The 21,232-nt window shown below is 39.4% G+C and overlaps 1 protein-coding gene and 1 long non-coding RNA gene across 2 annotated transcripts in view; one reads left to right on the top strand and one right to left on the bottom strand.

Annotated features, from left to right (window-relative positions):
- The window catches only part of INPP5F (inositol polyphosphate-5-phosphatase F), a 949,391-nt gene that overhangs the window by 882,588 nt on the left and 45,571 nt on the right, over positions 1 to 21,232 (bottom strand). The window lies entirely within an intron of this gene.
- On the top strand, positions 4,536 to 12,569 carry LOC125692913 (uncharacterized). The gene is made up of 3 exons (XR_007376923.1): positions 4,536 to 4,611; positions 7,239 to 7,314; positions 10,437 to 12,569. It is a non-coding gene; the product is annotated as an uncharacterized LOC125692913 (long non-coding RNA).

Genomic DNA, 21,232 nt, shown 5'->3' with positions numbered 1-21,232 from the left:
AATGTCATGTGAGAGATTAACTTGTCTGAAAAGTTCCTAGGTTTGGAGATGAAAAGGTTAAAAAATTGTGCATTCCTTTCCCTGTATCCTTCTAAGAAGCATATCATAGAATGGCCTGGGTTGAAAAGGACCACAATGATCATCTGGTTTCAACCCCCTGCTGTGTGCAGGTCACCAACCAGCAGACCAGGCTGCCCAGAGCCACATCCAGCCTGGCCTTGAATGCCTGCAGGGATGGGGCATCCACAGCCTCCTTGGGCAACCTGTTCCAGTGCCTCACCACCCTCATTTTGCAAATGCAAAATACAACTAACATAGCAGAGTAGATAGCTGTGCTTTGCAGTTGTACGTGTGCATTAATTAATAAAAGCTAGTGCTTGTGTTGAAGAAAGAATATTTCTGTGAAAAACCAAACCAAAGCCCCTCTCCCAAACACAGCACCTTTTATTATCCCAGTGTTGTCAGGTGTTCAGAAACAATGAAGTAGGAGAAACCCATTCAGCAATGATGATCTTTAGCAGCTGGGAGTTACGCATTTAGGTAACAAAGTGAAATGCTGATTTTAGGAGAGGAAATAGGACAGTTTTTAGATTGGTCAAATACTAGTCGTATACAGGGCAGCTGCAGATGGGAACAGCATCTCACTTGCTGTTCCTCACATATAAAAGGTGAGGAATGAGTGTGCTGTTTTGCTGTGGCAGGCATAAGAAGCAATAACCAGTGACTTATTCAGGAGGCAATAGATGGCTGCCTGCGCTAAGCATCACATTTAAGGAGTGTGCTAGGTGCTGTGAACACAAATGGGAACAGATTTCTCAAATTTTTCAAGTGCCTGGAAAAAGAGTACACAGATCTTTCCCCCTGACAAGTTACTTGAATTCTAAGCCCTTGATTTTATACAAATATATGTATATATACATATTTACCCAAAGGAAAACTCACAGATATGTGAATTAATAAATCTTTCACTGCTTTACTTGATTCTTCCATTGACTCAGCTTCAAAAGACAGACTGTGGGTTTTAATCTGACCAGTGACCAATAGAATCAGTGCTCTGTTGAAGGACTGTCACGTAAACAGGGAGTGATGCAGCTCTGGAGGAGGCACATTAGACTGGTGAAGTTTTTTCTACAATCAAAACCCTTTTTTCTGAAATGGTGATCATCAGGCAGGAGCACTTGTTGCAATATGGTTTGATGTCACAGGAAATACCTTCCCCTGTTTTCTTCACCTTAGAGGGCTGCTGAGAAGAGATATGAGCGCACTACTGCCCAGCTGAAATAGTCTCTGCAAGCCCAAATGCAAAGCGATGCTTTTCAACACTGAGGGGTAAGAGCATCACTGATAAAATTACCAGAATTTTACCTTTTTTTTCCCATCACTAACCTAGGAGTGGTACTGGGGGAGCTGGGTCATCTGACAACCTTGGAGCAAGCTGGCCATCTCTCAACTGCTGGATATTAATTATTTAGACCATAGGAAAACTGAACCCCATGCTTCCTTCTGGCATGGAATCTCTTTATTTTAGATGTGGCTCTGGAGTTTTCACTGTCTATTGCTGCCTGTGAGGAAAGATGGCAGGGTATCTGCCAACAGCCCCAAATCTCTGCTTTCCAGAGCACTTGTGATGTGGGCTTTTGTTTTGTCTATAACTTTTACTGAACGGAAAGTTATGGGATTCTAATGACCTTTTTTTTTCTTTTTTTTTTCCCCCTAAAATCTGATATTAATGCCAGACTTTGCAATTGTACTAGGTCAGACTAAGAACTAAGTTTAAAAGACTTTTAAACTCCAATATTAAGAGTTATTCCCATTTTGCACTGGCTTTAATGCCTATCTTAGATCCTGTGCAGCAGACCCTTACCACACCTGTTTTCAAAGTAGCTATTAGCTCTGTTGACAAAGGAAAATTTAGGGCTGAGTATAAATCCTGTTCCATAGGAAGGAAATATTTTGGTTTTCCTAACGGTAAAGTTACACCAAAAATGTGCATGTAACCCAAGATCTTTGAGAGATGGCTGCAGCATCAGTCTTTTTTCTGAATCCTACCCCTCCCATGGCTCACAGGTAAGCAGCTGGATATACTGATTTGCAGAGCATCGGTTCTGAATAAGCTTTCTCTTCAATTATTGGAATACTCTCAGCTGCTGGTGCACCTGTACTTCCAGTTTGGCTTCAAACCAAGATAGAATGTGCATTTTTGCAAGCTGTAAACTGAAGAACAATGTGCTTGTGCAATACGCCATTCTATTTTCTTTACTAATATTGTAGCTCAGTGAACATATTTTCCAGATACACTCGTGTATATTTAAATGTGTGTCTCAATAACTGTGCTTCTTAAATTCAAGCGTCAAGTAGCTACTTGGTATGCCACACTTATCTTAAGCAGAATTTGATTTAAAACATTTATCTTCCCTAGTATCATCTCCTATGTCAAAGCACATTTAAATCACACAGTTCCTAAATCCCCTTGTGTTTAACATGGTGTCAGAGTATGAAAGAGTTTGACTAGCACTCTATTGTTTGCTCACTTTTGTCATTTCCAGCTGCTCTGGCATTGTTTTGAACACATCAGTGAAGCTGTGAAGGAGACGTGTTAGCAAAGTAAACTTTTAATTTTTAAAAGCAAGGTCAGACTCCAGGGCTAGCAATGCTAGAAGACTGCAACCTAAGATGGGTGCAATTATGCGAAATCATGTGTTGAGTTACAGCCTCGTGTCTCCATTAGGCTCTGTGAGGTTGTGCAAGTAGGAACACAAGAGAAAAACCATCCTGAAATGTCTTTGATTTCTCCCTTAGTCAATACAGCGAAGGATGCAGTGCTGATAGAAGTGCTCATTTCTACATCAGTAATTCAAAAGGAAAACCCTTTTTCCAGGAACATATCACTTTGGTGAAAGCAGCAGACTCAACATGGGGCTTTGGAGGGATTTGGCGCCTTGCAGCACCGCGTTGGTCTCACAGGTAGAACGTTTAGGCAGCACCTCTGAATGCAGAAAAGATTCCCATCGAGGGACAGGAGGTGACCCACTAAGGCAGAGCAGATTTTACTGATTCTGTGTTAGCATTTAAACCAAATGCCATCACAATTAAGGTTTTTGTTTTTCCAAAATCCTCATCTTTATTTTTTCTTTATCTTTTCCTTCAGATAATTGGAAAGTACTAGAAAGCATGAGTTGATGCCAAACAGTGGTTCCCAGAATAGCTAGTCCATTTGAGGTCAGGCTGTGTTTACTTGGTGAGGAAGTCAAGTAATAAATTTGCCAAAAAACCTACTTGACTTTTCTGGGTGAAGGAAAAAGATGTGATGCTATGCTGTTAATGTCTTTATCCTCGAGCCAAAGCACTGTGCAGATATTTTGTAGTCTTCCTCATTTCAGAGCACATCAGAACTTACTGCCAATGTAAGTTCTCAGCTTCTGAGTGAATCTGAGGGGTACAGTTTCATAACCCTGACCGTTTATTCATGTTAAAGCATTCTAAATAAGAGAAATGGGCATTCTGTTCTGTGAAGACAGGAACATAGAAATCTAGTTCTGAGTATGTTCAAACAAGTTTTGGAATTGATAAACAAAACTACTGAGAATTTCCTTCACTCACACAGACACAGAAAGTCATCAGCAGTTGCTAAAGAATTTCTACAACACTTGGGGCAAGTTGTGGCTGGATCCTCTTAGAAACTTCAATCTCTTCTAATAAAACTATTGTAGCAAGGAAGCTTTAACATTTCCATAATGAAATGGGAATTTCACCATTTGAACAAAATATTAGGCTGTGGTAAATATATTCTTGTACTGTGAGGAAGAGAACATATGTTGGCTTTTGCAAAACATTTCTCTTTCAAGCAGCCCAGAATTTCTGTTTCAAAGCTGAGAAATTTACCACAGTTGTTCAAATGGTTTTGAAAGAGTGACACTTCCTACAGGCAGAACTAAGGCACTTGTATCTGGGTTTTGTGCTGTTTCTTTGTGTAATTAGCAGAGTACAAGGGAATTCACTGTCAAACTAACTCTCAAACAGCCTAATATTACTCCTACATTTCTACTTGTAAATATTAATCAAATTTCATTGAATCACTGATGAAGGAGCTGAATTCTAAGCCCTAAATTCCATCCCTCTCCAAGATCATCTCTTATCTTTAGATGATGTTTAGCCAGATGTCTGCTTGACGTCCCACCCACTTCCCACCTACTCAAGCTCTCCCTTCCATCAGTAGCATCTCCCATTTGGAAAGCATTTCACTCTGCCTCTTGGTGGTCAGTGCCCACGTTGGGTGAGAATATCTGATATATTGACTGACTATATTGTTTTGCAATATAAAAAGGATAGTGTTGTCAAAACCTGGCTTGAGACACGTGAATTTACTGTGGGCGAATGGAAAACAAAATGTATGGGAACTGCTGAATCATGGCCTGGACCTCTGATTGATCACCTGAGGTAAGCAATGAATCAGTCCTGGGGGCACAGGTGAAGGCAATTCACCTGTGCTGCTGAAGGTATGGAGCTTGGCTTCACCTTTCCTAGAGCTCATTTAAGAGCTGACTACTGGGGAGGAAGGATCTCTTTCTAGAGATTCCTCCTTTGGAATTTTCCAGTGAGCTCAGGACAAGGGTAAGCCCTCTGTTTATTCTTTCTTGGTATAATAACCTGCTTAGCCAAACTCTCTATTTCTTAATTATAACATCTGTATGTTCATTGATTATACACAAAACAGAAGGCATTTAATGTAAGAAGTCCAATGCCAGACTGAAATGGGGAAGTTCCCAACTAGTTTTGGAGTCCAGTCTGAAGCCTGCTTCTTCTGAAGCAGAAACTAGAAGACTGAGCACAACAAAAGCTGGATGGGGGAAGATGTGAACAAAGTTTGAGAAGGGCACGAACTGTGCTCTGATTTCCATATAAGCAAAATCTTGTTTTTCATAATATTGAATGAAAATAAGAAGTATTTTATCTTGGTTTAAAAGAGCAGAGTTTAGTCACAGTATCAGTGGTCATTAAATATTTTTAATCCTTACATATTATCATGAATCTATCATTATTTAACTGCTCTGAACTCCCATAAAGTAAACTGATACAGGCTTAGGCTGTAACTTGTAACTTATGTTTAAAATCTCAAGTCACTGAACTGAAGCAAAACTCATGGTTCAAAAAGACACAATATTTTTACACGAGGAAAGCAAAACAAAAAGAGAAGAACAAATCTCCTTTTGCAATAGACTTCATTATTTGGTTTTTCTGGACTTTTTTTTTCTCAGGGAGACTTAGGGTACTTAATGTACAATAATTAAAAAATTGAGGATTTATTATGATATTTCAAAATATCATTAAAGCTTATGTAAACTAGAGTTCAAATTGCAGTTGATCTAGATCCTTGGAGCTATTTAAGCTAGAAAGAACTCATGAGTTTTACAGCCTACGTTTTTATAAAGCATATTATCCCAAATGGGCCAATCTGAAAATTACCATAGTGAGAGTTTGTTGTATTTGGCTGGGATCTGCAATTGTTAGGAGTCAATCCAAAATTCGGTGAAGTCATGGATTTTCATCAAGTCAGTATAGATTAATATGGACTAGGTCTGTTACATTTCATCTAACAATGGCCTTTCTTTACATGTGTGTTCATTCATTCTCTACATTTGGTTGCCAATGTACGTATTTCTTAAGCCCTACAGAGCACTTTACTTGGGAAAAATACCTTGTCTGTCAGTTGTTCAACCAGTGGTTATAAGTAGTCATGGTAAATCCTGCACTCTGAAACTAATCCAGGCAAAGAAGTGCAAGTATTGAGACTTCCAGTCTTTCCAAATAAATTTAAGTTTATTTAGCTATTTAAATCATACATTAATTTTGAAAAAAAAAAAAGCACAAATAAGCTTAGGCAGTTTCTTAGCATTACTTTTTCTGAGTAACTATGGAGCTAATTTCCACCAGAATTTATCATCACATGCAAAATTGCTGCAGTTAAGAAAATTGCTGTTTGATGTATAAAGGGGTGAATTGTTCTTCTGAAAGCAAGGTAGTATCGAGTTTGGCAGTTGTTATACCAGGTTATATGAACTGTGAATGTTCTACAATGTTCTCCCGTACCTAATCGGCTCTAACTGTTGATACGTCTCTGAATGAGGCTTGTAAATGGCGGTCCCAGGAGTACCAGCCAGCTCTGGAATAGAAGTTCTGATAATCAAGTCACATATTTGCTCCTTGTTGCATTTAAATTACACCACTTCTGTTTCTCTGGATTCCCTTTAGAAATAGTTGATTGGCACCACACAGTTTGTGTACAGCTATGGAGTTCTGAATTCAGAGGAGAAGTTTTTTGCAACTACTGCAGGTTATTCATAATGCAAGTGAGCATGAGGACAGTACTGGGGTATCTAAGATGGCATGTTGATTGACTGGGGCTGAAATAACATGTAGACTTATACTGCTTTTATATATAATTAATTATTTCATTACACACACAAAGATTTTTCCTGCTTTGTCCTTGTTTTATTGCTTGTTTTTGCCTCTCACCTCAGTCAGTGTGCCCTGTACTAAACGATGGAGAAAGCCATCACACCTCCCCCACCCCCGTGACTTGCGTCAGCTATATATGATTTATCTTTTAATGTGCTGAGGCCCTGCTCAAGATAATCTCTCATTGACTCCACTGGCAGGTTTTCTTACAGCAAGAACGTTAATGGGAAGAATATTAAACAGAACATCCTTTTTTTTTTTTTTTTTTTTAGTTTTATTTTGTATCTCTGCTTTAATTTTCATTTCTGTCTCAATGAGACCATAGACATAACTTATTAAGATACAATTTATACGCTCTTGTTCCAATTCCACTCTAATAGCTGTCATGAATGATAAATAGATAGGCTGGCAACTGGTGTAAATTACAGGAGCACAAGTATTGCATTATCCTTTCTAAAATATTGCCAGCCCCAAATTGCTTAATGGTACCTGGGGTTAGCAGGACACTAAGTGTTACTGTGGTCTGTAAGGAATGTACGACTGAAAGTGGGGCAGGTCTTCGCACCATGGGTGCGTAACATGCTGTGCATTATATCATGAAATGTGATTCTTCCTCCTATGCTTTGCTTCTGACTTTATTTATGGTAGAAGATTTTGCACTTAGGCACTGGGTTGAGTCACTTTTTAATGGTTGGGTCACTGTTATCAATGGTTATTTTTCATGCACGTTGATACCTGTGATGTTTTCTGTTAACTTCAAGTATTCATGCTTTTTTGTACAGAGAGATTTGATAGTGTGTGACTTTGAGAAACTGAAAGTCAACAAAAAACTTGCCTTAATACTGTGGTCTGCAGAAGGTAAAAAGTTACAATACTCTTTTCTTTTTTGTGCTGTAGAAAGCTTTCTAAATTTTATCACGTGTCCACAAACTTGATGTTACACTCTTGAAAATGCTTGTACTTACAATTACCCTTAATAACAGAAAAGGGTGTGAAATCAATCAGTGCTGCTGTTTCTGCTATTTGAGTTAAATGTTTAGAAAACGAGGTCCTGAATTAGGATGCTATAGAGAAATCGGTATTTTTTTATTTATTATGATAGTTGACATAATTAAATACTTTAATTAGAAAATATTTTTTGTTTACTTTCTGGGATCAGGCATTGTTTTTTGTTTGTGTTGTATGACCTCTGCTTGAACTTCCTTACCAAATTCCTATCTCTAGAGTAGCTCTCTTAATGGTTTTACACATTTTTGAACCTTTTTCCTCATTATGTGTGGTTATTGAGTTGCAACGGACTGCGAAATCAAAAGGCAAATTTGCTTCTCGTACATGTTATGAAGCAAGGTGACATTTTCCTTTTGGATTTTTTGCCAAAATGCTTGGGATTTGTATCTGCCAACTTCAAGCCAGTTCTGGTGTGAACTTTGCCAAATTCCTTGAATGAAAAATCCTGAGGATAGGAGAATAACTCACAGAAACAGAGAATGACTTGGGTTGGAAGCCCAACCTTAAAGCCCATCCAACCCCATCTCCCTGCCATGGGCAGGGAGTCCCCCAACCAGACCAAGATGCCCAAAGCCCCATCCAACCTGGCCTTGAGCGCTTGAGGCATGGACCATCCACAACTTCTGGAGATTTGCAGACATTTATTTGCTTTGGGACCCAGTCCTGCTGAGTTTTTCAGCTCTCAACCAACTGTAACCATAAGAAAATACAACAGAAAGCTGAATTCCAGCTCTACAGCTGAACCTGAATCTTCGCCCACTCTGACTGGGGGGATGAGGCCTTGCTGTGGGATCAGTCCCTATGGCACTGCATGGCTCTGAAGCACGTGCCAGGTAATTCTGCACCAATCTCAGGATCTCACTTCAGAGCTGTCTGCTCCATTTGTGTTTTATCTGCACGTTGACCATACCTATATCCAACTTTCCTGGTAGCAGAAATGGCTGCCCTACCTTGGGGAATATGGAGGCCAGAAGTAAATTTTGAAGAGCAGCAAAGAAAAGGAAAAGCAAAGAAGACTTATCCCTGGGATCTCTGTCCATCTTGCAGGGAGGTAGTGCCTGCCATAGTATCAGGCCTTCATTATACTGATAGGAATATGGTAATACAGAAAGAAAAGCTCAATATTCTGTGGGTTCAAGTTCAAAAAATCACCTTGTCCTGGGGAAGATGGCTTTCCTCAGGCAGAAGTATGTATTTCCACAGTTTGGTATCCTCATATGTGAGCCTCACCTACAAAGCAGTCATTTCTGGCCTGCTCACAGTCATTGCCTTGAAGAAGGTGGGTTCTTATTGTCCGTGCTGCGCCCATTGCAATGCAGACTGAATGCCTCTGCATCAACAGTGGATCTGACTTCCTCACATCAGGTGCCCTTTTGATAAATACTGCTGTTGCAATGTGTTTGCACAAGGTGAAGACCTATCACTTAAAAAACATGTACTTGATATATTTACATATAATTCTGCATTCTCCCAAGACCTGTTGTCAGCATTCAGTTATTCTCCAATGTCAGCTGTTGCAAGGTTGTGAGCTCCGTGGCTGCTCAGTTCTGCATAGAAACGAAGTACTTGCAGTTGCTTTGCCATTTGGCTGTCTTGTTGCTTTCCATCAAACAAGAAAGCATTTCTTAGATGTCATAGGAGCATCGCCATCAGATTTTGGAGCGATTAGATTGGTGCTACAGGTAGATCTAAAACTGTTGCTCCTGCTGGTGTGCGCTAAACCGTTAGTGAGGCCTTTGATGTTCTAACTGACTGCTTACAAACTGTTGCTACCTCAGTCTGTCAGCATTTTTGATGTTCCAAAATGCAGAAAAGATAACCACGTATCATTAGCAACCTGTTGCTGTTCAAAGATAAAAAGCTGTGATGGCAAAAGCGACATTCATATCTGCACTGTTATCTTAGAGGCATGTTAGCTGTGCTGTGCACTAAGATTTGTCTTGCCAGCCATTAAAATAATTAATCAGCAAAATGGCATGTTAACAAGGACTGTAGAGAAGCCTAAATGTGTTTATAGAAATGATCCTCTATGTCTGAGGGTGTTTTTCCTCTGTTCTTCCTTGCAAGAAAGAGAATCCAAAGAAGCTCTGTGCATTATTCCACTTACATTAGTGTTTGAGTAAAATCAGAAGCAGATCCTTTAAACTGAGGCAGAGTGTAATACGAATTAACAGCTTTTAGAATGGTTGTTTGATTTGTCTGAGAGGGTTAAAAAACACTTGTGAAAATCCTGAAATATTTCCAAAGATTGCTTTGGTTTTTGTTGTCTTTTCTTTTTTTTAAATTTAGGAGTGACTCAGGTCTGTGGTTGCAACTAAATCATCTGTCTCTGAAATGCATGCAGGATTGGACGATAGTTTGGGAAAGAAAACCCCCCTAAAAGCTGATAGGGAAGTGCTTGGAAGCAAAGTGCTTAGTAACAATCAGAAGAGATGACAGATCGTATTATTGCACAACAATAAGTCTTCAAGGTATTAGAGGTATCAGTTTGCAGCCCTTCCTATATCATCATTACCTGCCACAGTCTGACTCTAATCACAGCAATAGAAACTGGGGTAGCTCCGTGGGTGTTTGTGACTTTCTCTGAATATTTATGAAGGTTATAAATGAAATCAGGATCTTGCTCTCTGTTCTTAGCCCATCTGTATAACTATGAAGGCCAAATGAAGCTTTTAGTCATTATACTTAATTGGATGAATGGCCTTCAAAGCTGTCAATAAGTGGTGTGTTCACAGTAAGGTAATTAATAACGCTATTTCCTTTTGGAAGACATATCATTAGCCGTTATTTCTCGAGATACAACACTGATGTCTATTCAAAGAGGTAATTGCAGGTTACCCACCAATTCCCCACCAGTGACATCATCTTTGCAAACTGAATCTCACAATCTGTCACTTTTGAATTCATAATTAGGATATTTTTCTAATGACAAGTGAATGTTATTGAAAGAAATACCTACTTTGTCTTTACAGGAACAAGCACAGACTTTCTGAGGGGTGAGGGCTTGCAACACACAAGGCTTGTGAGCTGTTAGACCAAACATCTGGGACCTCCAGAATGGCTGCATTGATGGATCCAGTGAAAGTCACAGAGGCAAACTGGCAGCTGTATCACTACCAGTTGGTCACCAGCAATTGTGACTGCATACTTGAACAGACATGCCAAAAGTATTCTCTGCTGTAGAATTTATTTGCTAGAAGCATTTTATAATAGCAGATAAAGAAAGTTGTTGGATTGTCCCCATTTTTTCTCCTAGGGGAAAAAAAACAAACTACACAGTGCAAATGATATTTTTCACCCTTTTTTAATTAGCTAATATGCTATGCGTCATGGTTTACTTCTGACCCCATTCTGGAAGGTTAGAAACATAGACAGCAATGGGATACTTTGGTTCTTTTAATTTGTTCATCTTAATTTAAAATATATGTATACAAATAGCAAGGATCTTTCACCTGGAGGTGCTCAGCTCTTGCTAGTACTGTAAAGCTATACAGATAAAAATATGTTGCATTTATGTCACTGCAAAATCCTAAAGTGCATCCATTGTTTTCAGATGTCTTGGAGAGTTACTTTTCATCCTGCATTGGGTGTTAGGCCATTTTCAGTGTCTTGGGAGCTTCACAAAGGTTTAAGCAACAATGTGTTATGCGCACTGACTTTGATCTGCAGACTTCAAACAAATGCACTGTGCAAGCATTCGTCACAGACCCAACAGTCTAGCAGGAGCTGGAACCCATTCTACGACCAAACCCAGCTATTTTGATTCTGTTTTTGTATCCTTACCTTAGCAGGAGCAGGAACAATTTAAATGACACTGACCCTATGTCAATGCATGTTCAGGTGATTCAGACTAGATTTTGGAGAGTTAACAGCATGGATAGTCGCCAAGCACGGCGCACCACTGCGGTCAGGTCCCAGCCAAAAATAGCGTTCATATTCTTGACCCAGGATGGGGAGATTATTTTTTCTGTCAGAAGACTGTAATGTAGTGGAAACTAGAGTTTCTTTCTTAGTGGTTGAAGATTTTGGTGCTAAGCAGTTTCTTCTGGTAAAATATTTTAAGTAGTGACATAATTTCCTTTGAATAGCTATCATTTTCAAGCCCAGTAAAAGTGAGAGGTTTATGGGCTGTATTAACTCAAACAGCCCTTTGGAGAGCATCTAATGTTTTATGAATACTTATTGTCTGCTTTTTCTCCCTGCTTTTAAATAATGAAATACCTAACACCTGCAAATGAGTAATGATGTCGAGAAAGAAGATCTAACAGTTAGTGCTGCCTGGAATATCAGGCATCAGAATTTCTCATTTGTAAACAAGGCTTCTCACAGGGGTTGCAAATATCAGTCGTCATCTCCAAAGCTGCTGCAGGAAGCGTTCAGACTGTCAGTGGGTGAGTGCACTGTGACTGATGGCATGCTGGAAGAATTTGCCTCAGTTTCAGGCCTTGTGAACCATAGGGAGCACGTCTGCAAATGGATCTTACAGAAGTACAATGTGAAAGAACTTAAAGATCATATAAACGTTTCTCGTGGGAGCAAAGAGATGCGGTGTTTCAAATTTAACACAATAAAAATTGAGTTCAGTGCCTGATCTCTTTTTTTTTTTCCTTACCTGACTATATTTGCTCTCTAACTTGCTGTGTGGAGCTTGCTATGGCACTTTTCTTCGCCCCAGTGATCTCATCTCTCTTTAATCTTGTACTTTCCTTTTTTCTTTCCTTTCACGCCTCCCCTGGCTGTATTTACCTATTTACAAATCTGTGGAGAATGCTACCGCACAGCTGCGTTTAAAAAGCAGCATTAAAAATAAAAGTGACTTGACTTACTCAGCAAAAGGAAGATGGATTTTTCTCTGTCCTAATCTCTTGAATATATGACAGATTATAGTGTGGACTTGTAGAACTATTAAGGCATAATTATTGAGAAGTGAAAGTGCGGCAATAAAAGCTTCTTCGAATCTTGCATTTTAAATAGAGTTGAATCCTAGAAATCCTTCTGTGGTGGAAATACTTGTGTAAGAACAGATTGTTCCGTACCTGTCTCTATCAAAATGCATTTTCTAGGTGATAGGATAGATAGATAAATAAAGTAACGAAGACAACAAAGCTTGATTTTTCTGGTATGAATTGACTGTTGGGTGATGGAGGTTTCCACAGCCCTAGGGATGAAGCTGAAGCCCGTGCTGATGATGGTGGATGAAACACAAGGCCAGAGCATGCCCCATACAGCAGCTGACTTGACCACTCCTTGCACAACTCCCTTTTCTGCTATAGGAAAAGAGCACATCATAGGCAAAATGCAGGACCGTGGCTGTCAATGCAGGACCATCCCTTCTTTTTTTGCCCAGCTGAATTAGCAGGATAGCAACAGGGTTGTGTTGATTGCCCTAGAGGAGGACTGGAGTTTGGGGCAGCTATGGAAGCTCTTTTCAACTCCTTCAGCAGAGTTTGTCACAAGACCTGGAGCACTGGCATGGTATGCTGTTGAGAGATTCTGCCATGATGCAAAGAGCTATGGATAAAGGACCTCGAGAGCTGTCTGAAAATCAAGGTACTGTAACACATCTGTCCTAGATGCTCAGTCTACTGATTATGCAATGGAGCCACTTACAAAGTTGTAAAGCACGAGCAGTATCACCATTGCAAAATGAAATAGTTGTATAATGCATATTTAGTTATATATTGCACAAATAATGACGCTGCCAAATGGTAACTGTATTTCTCACTAGAGGGCAGATTATAAACCACCACACTGGGTGCTTTCATGCTCACTGCCTGTGTCACAAGGAGACAACAGCTCTCAATGTCTTGCAGGCAGGTGGGGGCACAGAGAAGCTATCTGAGTCCAGTGAGTCTGGTGGCAGTCATATTGTCTTGCTGAAACAAAGGAGAGCCATCGACTGCCCCAGCTTTGAGTAATAATCTGGTTGGTTGCTCCTTCTGGAATTGCTCATCTGTGTTTTTTTTATTTATTTTTTTTAATTTGTTTTGTATTTATGGCAAAATTAAAACATAGAAAGCTGAAGTCTAGCTAAGGCATTATGAGAGAAATTGAGATGCTTGGACTTGTACGCAAGAATGTTTGCAGAATCAGGATATTCATGATGATTTTATAAGCTCATTGGTATTTAATTTGCACTTTATTTCTAGCTCTCTCCTCCCCCTTCCCCCCCCCTTTTTTTTTTTTTTTGTCTTTTTAGAGTTAATATAAAAGTATATTTTACTGTAAGGCCTACTATATATTTTTTTCTCAGTATAAATTTATAGGAATCTATATTTTAAGCTTCTTTAAGTACAGATCCCACTTCCAAAATATTCAGCCAGCTTTGGCATTACCCTAAATTTCTGCCTATTTATGTCCAGAACCACCATGGGGGAATCTACTTTGTGCTGTGTAACTTAAACAAACCAAAAAAGACTTGAATGAAGTTCTGAGATCAAGACAGTTCTTGTCTTTTCTTCCTTAGTACAGCATACTGATAAAAATCAGTAATGTTTCAATCCCTTGAATTTTTAAAGTAGAGAGAGACTAAATATAGTCATGGAGGCCTTTTGCTCAACCTGCTGACCCTGAACCAAGTGACTGTAGGTTGCACTGACAAGAGTCCCTTTGTCCTTTTCAATAATCAGACCCACTGAGCCAGGTAAATCTTTAAACAAGATGAATGGGCATCATTTTTAAAAAGTAAAATAATTCATTAGGCTTCGGGTGTGTTTCTCTTTAATTAGTTTGATGAGCACAAAGTCTGAGGCCTCGTCAAATACCCAGTATTAACTTTTGATATTGACCCAGAAGTGGAGCACTGCAGAGGTAAGAGCATGGGCAGGTGAAAATAAGTAAGATGTTCTGTAAAAGACTTCTGCCAGATGAGAGGAATCATTACCATGATGATACTTCTAATTATAACGTCATTAGGGCACTACTGCAGGTTCCTGTGGCACATGAAGTTTTTCAGCATCTTGCTCCCACATGGGTAAAATGTAGGCATTAACCCTTTCATCGGAAGTAGAGTTGAATATCCAGGCAAGCTGAAAGAACGCTACTTGTTTTAAAGTTGTCACAGTATTTCTGAGAGTTCTGGAAAATTTAGCGGTAGTAAAGAATACTGAAGAGTAATTCACCTGATCCTTCTGCGTTCTTGCCGGAGTTCACAGATGGAGAACTGATGATATGCTTTTCTCAAGACACCAAAAAGGGAGAGATGATGTACTTTGTTGATCTAATTTTTGTCTGACTGGAAAACAGGAGGCGAAGTTTCTGGCACAAAGTTGTTGCCCAAACCTTTGAAGAATAGCCAAAAGCAGATAACAAACAGGCCTGCAGACAAGATTGCTCAAAGTCACATTCAACTCTTTAAGCAGCTGTTCAATCTATGAAGAGAAAAGTTCTTCTATTTTTGTGTAATTTTCAAACTGCTGATGATGCTATAATATATCCTCTAGGCTTCTCTCTCTGTTTAGGCAGCCTGGATTTATACATTCAAATCTTGGCTCTAGAATGGTTCCAAAAGAACAACCACGCATGCAGATGCCACCAAGTGTGTCAAAAATGTTATCCTATTAAATGCTATGATAAAACCTTCTACTTAGTGCTACAGTGCTTCTAGAATTTGTCTTGCAGGTCCAAGTTGATGTTGTCCATAACTGACCTGGAAAGGAACAACATTTCCTGGCTTTGTGCCGTGCTGTCACTGTGTTCATGTTGCTCCAAACTGAATCTAGCTCCTGGTTTGCCCTTCAGGAGCCAGACAGTTAAACCACAGCCCAATCCTGCCACTCTGGAACAAAATGACATCATCTTCAGTGTTTCAGGAGCAGAGGAACTGAACCTTGAGAGTTCCACAGATTCAGATTTAAAGAATGTTAAATGGGCACATCTCCCCCCCAGGATCCCAATCCAGTACGGTGTTCCCAGGCAGGGGCTACTCCAAGCTTAGGCGTGCATAGGAGTTCCCAGATTAGAAGCCTACTGCCAGAGTTACCTAAAGGAAGGGGATTTTGAGCACTGCATTATGCCTGAGGCAGACAGTGTGAATGATGAGTTTTCCATTGGACGAAACTGCACAGGGCAGGTAGATCAGAGTAACAGATACCACAACCATCAAATATGTTCAAAGCAAAAGGACAGAAAGGGCATGAGAAAAATTTTAAAGGGCGAGGAGGGAGCAATAACATTATTAATATATCCCAGTGTCCTGAAGGAGTGGCTTTTTTTTGCGAAACTCAGCAAGTTGTGACGCTGAGCAATGCCACTGCCTCAGCACAATCTGCGTGGTACAAAGTGGGGATGTGGCATGAAGATTTTGTGAATTCCAGAAGCTCCTCTTTGATGACTAAATAGTTATTAGCTCTTTGAGACTGAGTACCATTTGGGTAATTGGTAAGTGGACTGTGACCTGAAGGACTGATTAAACTGGAGGGAAATAATTCAAAATTCTTTTCAGTTTTCCTCCATACTGCTTTTGTTTCATGTTCAGACAACTCAATCTAAAACATGAAACATTATTTTCATAAGAGCAATCATAATTGGCATAATTTGAAGGAAAAAAAACCTAGTAGCACTTGCTAATACGGGCAGAATTCAATTAATAAAACACCAAACCACATACTGTGGCTGATTTGTTTCTAAAATGCACTTGTGTAATTTAATAGACAAATGTGTTGTCTGTAGTGGTCATTATTCTAAAAAACAGCAGGGTTTATCCCTTACATCCCATTTTTTAATCTTTGGCTTCACTGACGCTTTGAAAACTAGCAGCCTAGCTGGTTGCCCCTAGAAAGGAATTCTGCCCAAATGCACGGTTTGTAGAACTGCACTCATTTAAGTGATGTTACAGGGTTGTCTGACGCATGCAAAAAAAGAACTTCTCACATGACATGAGAAACGTTCTACACCTGTGACCTCCCATTAGCAACCTAAGTATGTAGATTTGTCATTACTTATTCAGAAATCAGCCTGCAGACCCAAGATGACCTGTGCTTCACCTCACCAATCCTGCTCCTGGGGCATCTCGCATGAGGGTAGGTGCACTTCCATTTCAACCCTAAAAATGGGACTATTCATCTTCCTGAATCAGCTACATGGGCTGAATCCCTCTCTTCCACTGCAGCTGAGCTTTATGATTCAGTGTGCACCTTTATAAAGTTCTGGAAGACAAAGTGCTCAGGCCACGTTACTCGTTTTTGCATAGTACCAAATAGTGTTTTGTGAAAGCCTTTTAGAATCAGCTTTTTTCTTGGAGTGGTGTCAATCTTCAAGGATTTTTAAATATTTTACTGACCAACTACTATTTATTCCTTTGGAAAGAAAAGCAAATGGTTGCATGCAGCCCTGGCCATTTTATGCTTGCATATCCCTGCACGATCTCTGCTCCATAATACACCCAGAAGACGTGTGTGGGCTTTGCTCTGCTCCTCCCTTTCACTGCCCACTGAGGGAATTCAAGCATGAAAGAGCTGTCCTGGTGCACACCCACTTCTGGACATGGAGAGGAAATCCCAGGTGAGTACTTTAGGATAAGCACCCTGACAAGGTTTTGGTTGGCTTTGGTTTTCATACGTTTGTGACGTGAAATAGTCTGAAAACATAACTTTGCAGTTTAGATAGATCTTTGGTGGAAAAATGCTTCAGTTAACATCACATGTAATAATGGGTAAATATCTCAGTGAAAACCTTTCTTTAATCCATTTTTTTTCATATTGGGCTGCAAAGTAATTTGTGTGATACTTTTTCCCCTTCCCTGTCTGTCCCTCCTTCTCACCAGTGCTCACCTAAACTGATTTCCAGGAGGAGAATCTGTGATACTGCCTTCTTCCTGGGCTACAAAATGACAGTGCTTATTATCTGTCCAGTCGTCTGTTCCTGTTTAGTCAGTAAGTGGAACATATCCTACCACTTTCTTCAGATAATGTTCCTCTTTTTCCACATTTAGGGGGCCTCTATTGTGTGTAATCTCTCTGCAAGATAAGAGCTTAATAAATAACTCTATTCTTATAGCATTTTTTTAAATTCTATATGTCTAGAACACCTGTTCTGCTGATGCTTGTAGATTTTTAGGTAATTTGACTTCAACTTTTATATAAAAAGGAGATATTAAACTTCCTCCTGACATAATTAGAGAACTAAAATGTAAGTTTGCTCGCTGAAAACTATATCTTGAAGTTCTTTTGCAATACAAGTTAATTAACTGGATTTAGATATTTGCAAGACGATATATTTAATGGGATTACTGCTCATATAATGTTCTCAGTGACTGATTTGGAATCTAAGCTCGGGGAACAGAATACTGAATTTCCAGCTCTTTGAGAGTTAATGTTGTGTTAAGGAAAAGTACAATTTGAACCTCATTGTTGATGAATAGCGAAGTTATTCCGGTGAAATGGAGCCAGTGCCTACAAGGGCTACACGAGGCAGATGCATGAGCGGCAGCGCAGACAGCGGCATTCCTGCGAGCGCTCGGCTACAGATATCCCCGCACCTGAACTCCTGGCAAGTTCAAGGCAATTGCGTATCTCATCACAGCATAATGGCCCTTTATTCAGCCCCTGTCTCCCAAGTGGGATCAATTAGATGCTTTGGTCTGCAGGCCTGAGAATAAACATTTGTGTTTTCATTTATATTTAGAGTGAAAATGAAGGCGCGTGGCCGTTCTGCCCGCGTCCGTCGTGTTTTGAAACAAAGGTTTAATTTCTTCTTTCAAAAATATTGATAGGAAAATGTAGAAAGTTAAATGACAGCAAGCTCTGGGGGAAAATACAATAGCCCTGCACAGAACATTTCAGTGCACCAATAAATCTTGCATTAGCGTCTATCTTTTTACTAAGGCAAATATATTTCTATGTGTCAATTTGGTTCACTACATTGTTAGAGTTTCACTCCTAATACAGGCTTTCTCTAAGGAATACAGTAATTTAAATCTTATGATCAGAGTACTACTTTTAAAGAAATTTGAACATTTTTTGTTTGAATGCTATTAACCATTTCAATATTAGCTCAGCCAAATAGCTATTAGATTGGGAAATTTATATTCTCACTTCAAGGAATGAATGTGTAATTCTACAGTGCTCCTACATTCTAAAACTTTTTTAAAGTACTTGGCAAGTAGAATGGTGATTTGCGTAACCTGTTAGATTTTAAAATTTAACCAGCATTCCAAAGCTCTGGTGAGTTCAAATGCCTTAATGTTTTTATTTGTGATTGTAATTTTATTTTCAAGCACTGATAAAATAAAGCCTTAAAAATCTAACTGGATAAGAACATTTAGACGACAGTGGTTCACCAGGTCACAAGCTGGAAAGGGAAAGAAAATCCCATGGAGAGAAGGAAACTCTTATATATCTGCATACATCTTCCTAAGATACAACATAAAATACTTCTGAAGTTATACTTGCCTTGTTGTTTTGATCCTGATTTCTAGGGGAGGTTGTTTGCTTTTGGATATGACAAGAAGAAAGAAGTTACCGGTATGTGACAGTGTCAAAACTGACCTGCCAAATGAGAATTGTGCCAAGACAACCTTGACTTCTGATGTTTTACATGGCTGTTACATTACAAGTGTCCCGTTCTAGATATTTAGTCCTAGAATTGCTTTTATTGAGATAATTTTGGATCCGTTCTGTTTATGGATGCTTAAAAATATTCCAGGCTTTTCCAGGCTTTTCAAGACAACTATGACATGTACCCTATGATGTGAGGAATCGCTAAACAGACCACAACAGAGTAATATTTCACATAAACCTCTTAAAACATCCTCAGCCCATATATTTGTGAAGAGTCTGTGATCTTGAGTTATGATATTCTATGATTTTCCAGCAAAGGAATTTGAATCGTGCCTTTGTTTTCCTGTCGTGCAGCAAAATGTGCTTGTTTCCAGCCAGGGCTTTCACTGGTGTGAACTCATATACTGGTGTTCCTGGTTTGAACAGCAATGCAACCCTATGAGGGGGAATTCCATAGCTGAGATAGAGCTTTTTTTTTCTCAGTATGTGTCATGGAAAAGAAAAACACAATCATTTAACAACTTTCTTCCAAGCATGAGAGCATCTTTGAGTTTACAAAATCATAGTATTTATTTTTAAATCCGTAAGTGTTAAAAAACAAACAAACAAAAAAACAACCAATTGTGGAACTAGCAAGATGATGGCACAGCAATATCCCATGTCCAGGAACTGCATCTGCAGCGTCAGCCTGAGAGAATGAAGAGCATCTCAAGAAGGTAGGATTCAATGAACCCACTGCAGTTTGTCAGGAATTCTACAACAAGCAGTCCTGGTGCTTTTCTTTCATATTGAATACATGAAATTAGTGCTCTCAGTGCACACAGAGAGCAGGGAGATAACAAACTACTGCTTGGATAAAGCAGATTTGGTCTATATATATGAATGAACTCAGCCAAGCATGGATTTTCTGATTGAGTGGTGTTGGCATCAGTTGTGCTTGGGAAGTTTGCAAACAGTTACAACAGCAGTGAAGAACTTATTACAAATAAGTCCTGTAAGTCTGGGTATTCTGCTGTTCACAAGAAATATAAAATGAGTGCAGGCTGGAGGAACTTAGATGAAATCATGCCCAAGACATAAGAACACACCGTCTGTCAGAACTGAAGTACTTTACAAGTCAAGCATTGCCAGCCAGAACATCTGAAAATGTTTTGACAGTATCAAAATGTATCTTTTGGAATGAACTGATAATGCTGTTTTGTCTTTCAATCCAACTTTATTTTTTTTTCTTTCAGCTCTCTGTTTTATTGAAAGAATAAGTGGAACTGAAGCTAAGTGTGGCAGAGCATGTGATTAAATTAGATTAATTTTTCTCCTAGTTGCAGAAAAGCAGAATAGTTTCTAGTTTATCTTGACAGATGTATTTTACAACTATCTTCTATCTTATGCTTTAAATCCAGAGGGAGGTGAGAAAAATACAGCGCTGTGCTATTGAAAAGGCAATCTCTGAAACTACTCAACAGTTTGTTGCTGCATTAGTCCAGGAATAATTTAGTTTTGTACTAACAGCAATTTAGAAAGCACAACAATGAAGCTAGAACATTTCTAAAATCATTGCCCACTACACATGTTGATTAACAGTGCTCTGCAGGAATTAATTGATATAAGGGCAGGACTTGGCACTATGGCACAGTGGCAGCAACACTCTTCTCTAAGGGGGAAATTGCAGTGCTGACACGAGGTGGCTGCACTCACAGCTCCTCAAGTTGTGCTATGAATTGATTTTCAAATGCATCATCTGTCCTTGCAGAGAGCCACTGGAGATCCTCAGACCAGGCCTGAGCACAGCTAAGTATTGGCTGTTTCAATTACAGCTCAAATACTCCATGCAGATGGAGGAATATACTGGCCATGCATTTGGCATCCCAGGGTGGATGGCTTTTCCCAAAATGAGAGCCTGTGGAAAGCTGTTTTCATCTTCCCGAGCTTCTGGCCTGATGGACTTCAGCACAAAGCGTTTTCAAATAATGAAACTGCAGTTCACTTTCTGGCCAAGGTGAACGAGCACACGTTAACTCATTCAGAAAGGAGATGAAAAGCTCACATTCAGGATGCATTAATCTGAAAACAAGTGTACTTTTGTGTCTGGGGAGTATTATTTTCATTGCCATCAATTTAGAACATAGATAGACTGTGATTCTAGCTTCGCTATCAGGTTGCCCCACAGGCTGAGACCCCTCACCAGGCCATTCTGTTTAATTTAGACTAATCTAAAGCTAAGTGAAACTTTGTAACCTCTCTGATTTCTCCCTATAATCAAGAACACTCTG

Source organism: Lagopus muta, chromosome 5 (genome assembly GCF_023343835.1).
Source record: "Lagopus muta isolate bLagMut1 chromosome 5, bLagMut1 primary, whole genome shotgun sequence".
Taxonomy (NCBI): Eukaryota; Metazoa; Chordata; class Aves; order Galliformes; family Phasianidae; genus Lagopus; species Lagopus muta.
The sequence above is the reverse complement of the archived record's forward strand: the minus strand, read 5'-3'. Positions and strand labels throughout refer to the sequence as shown.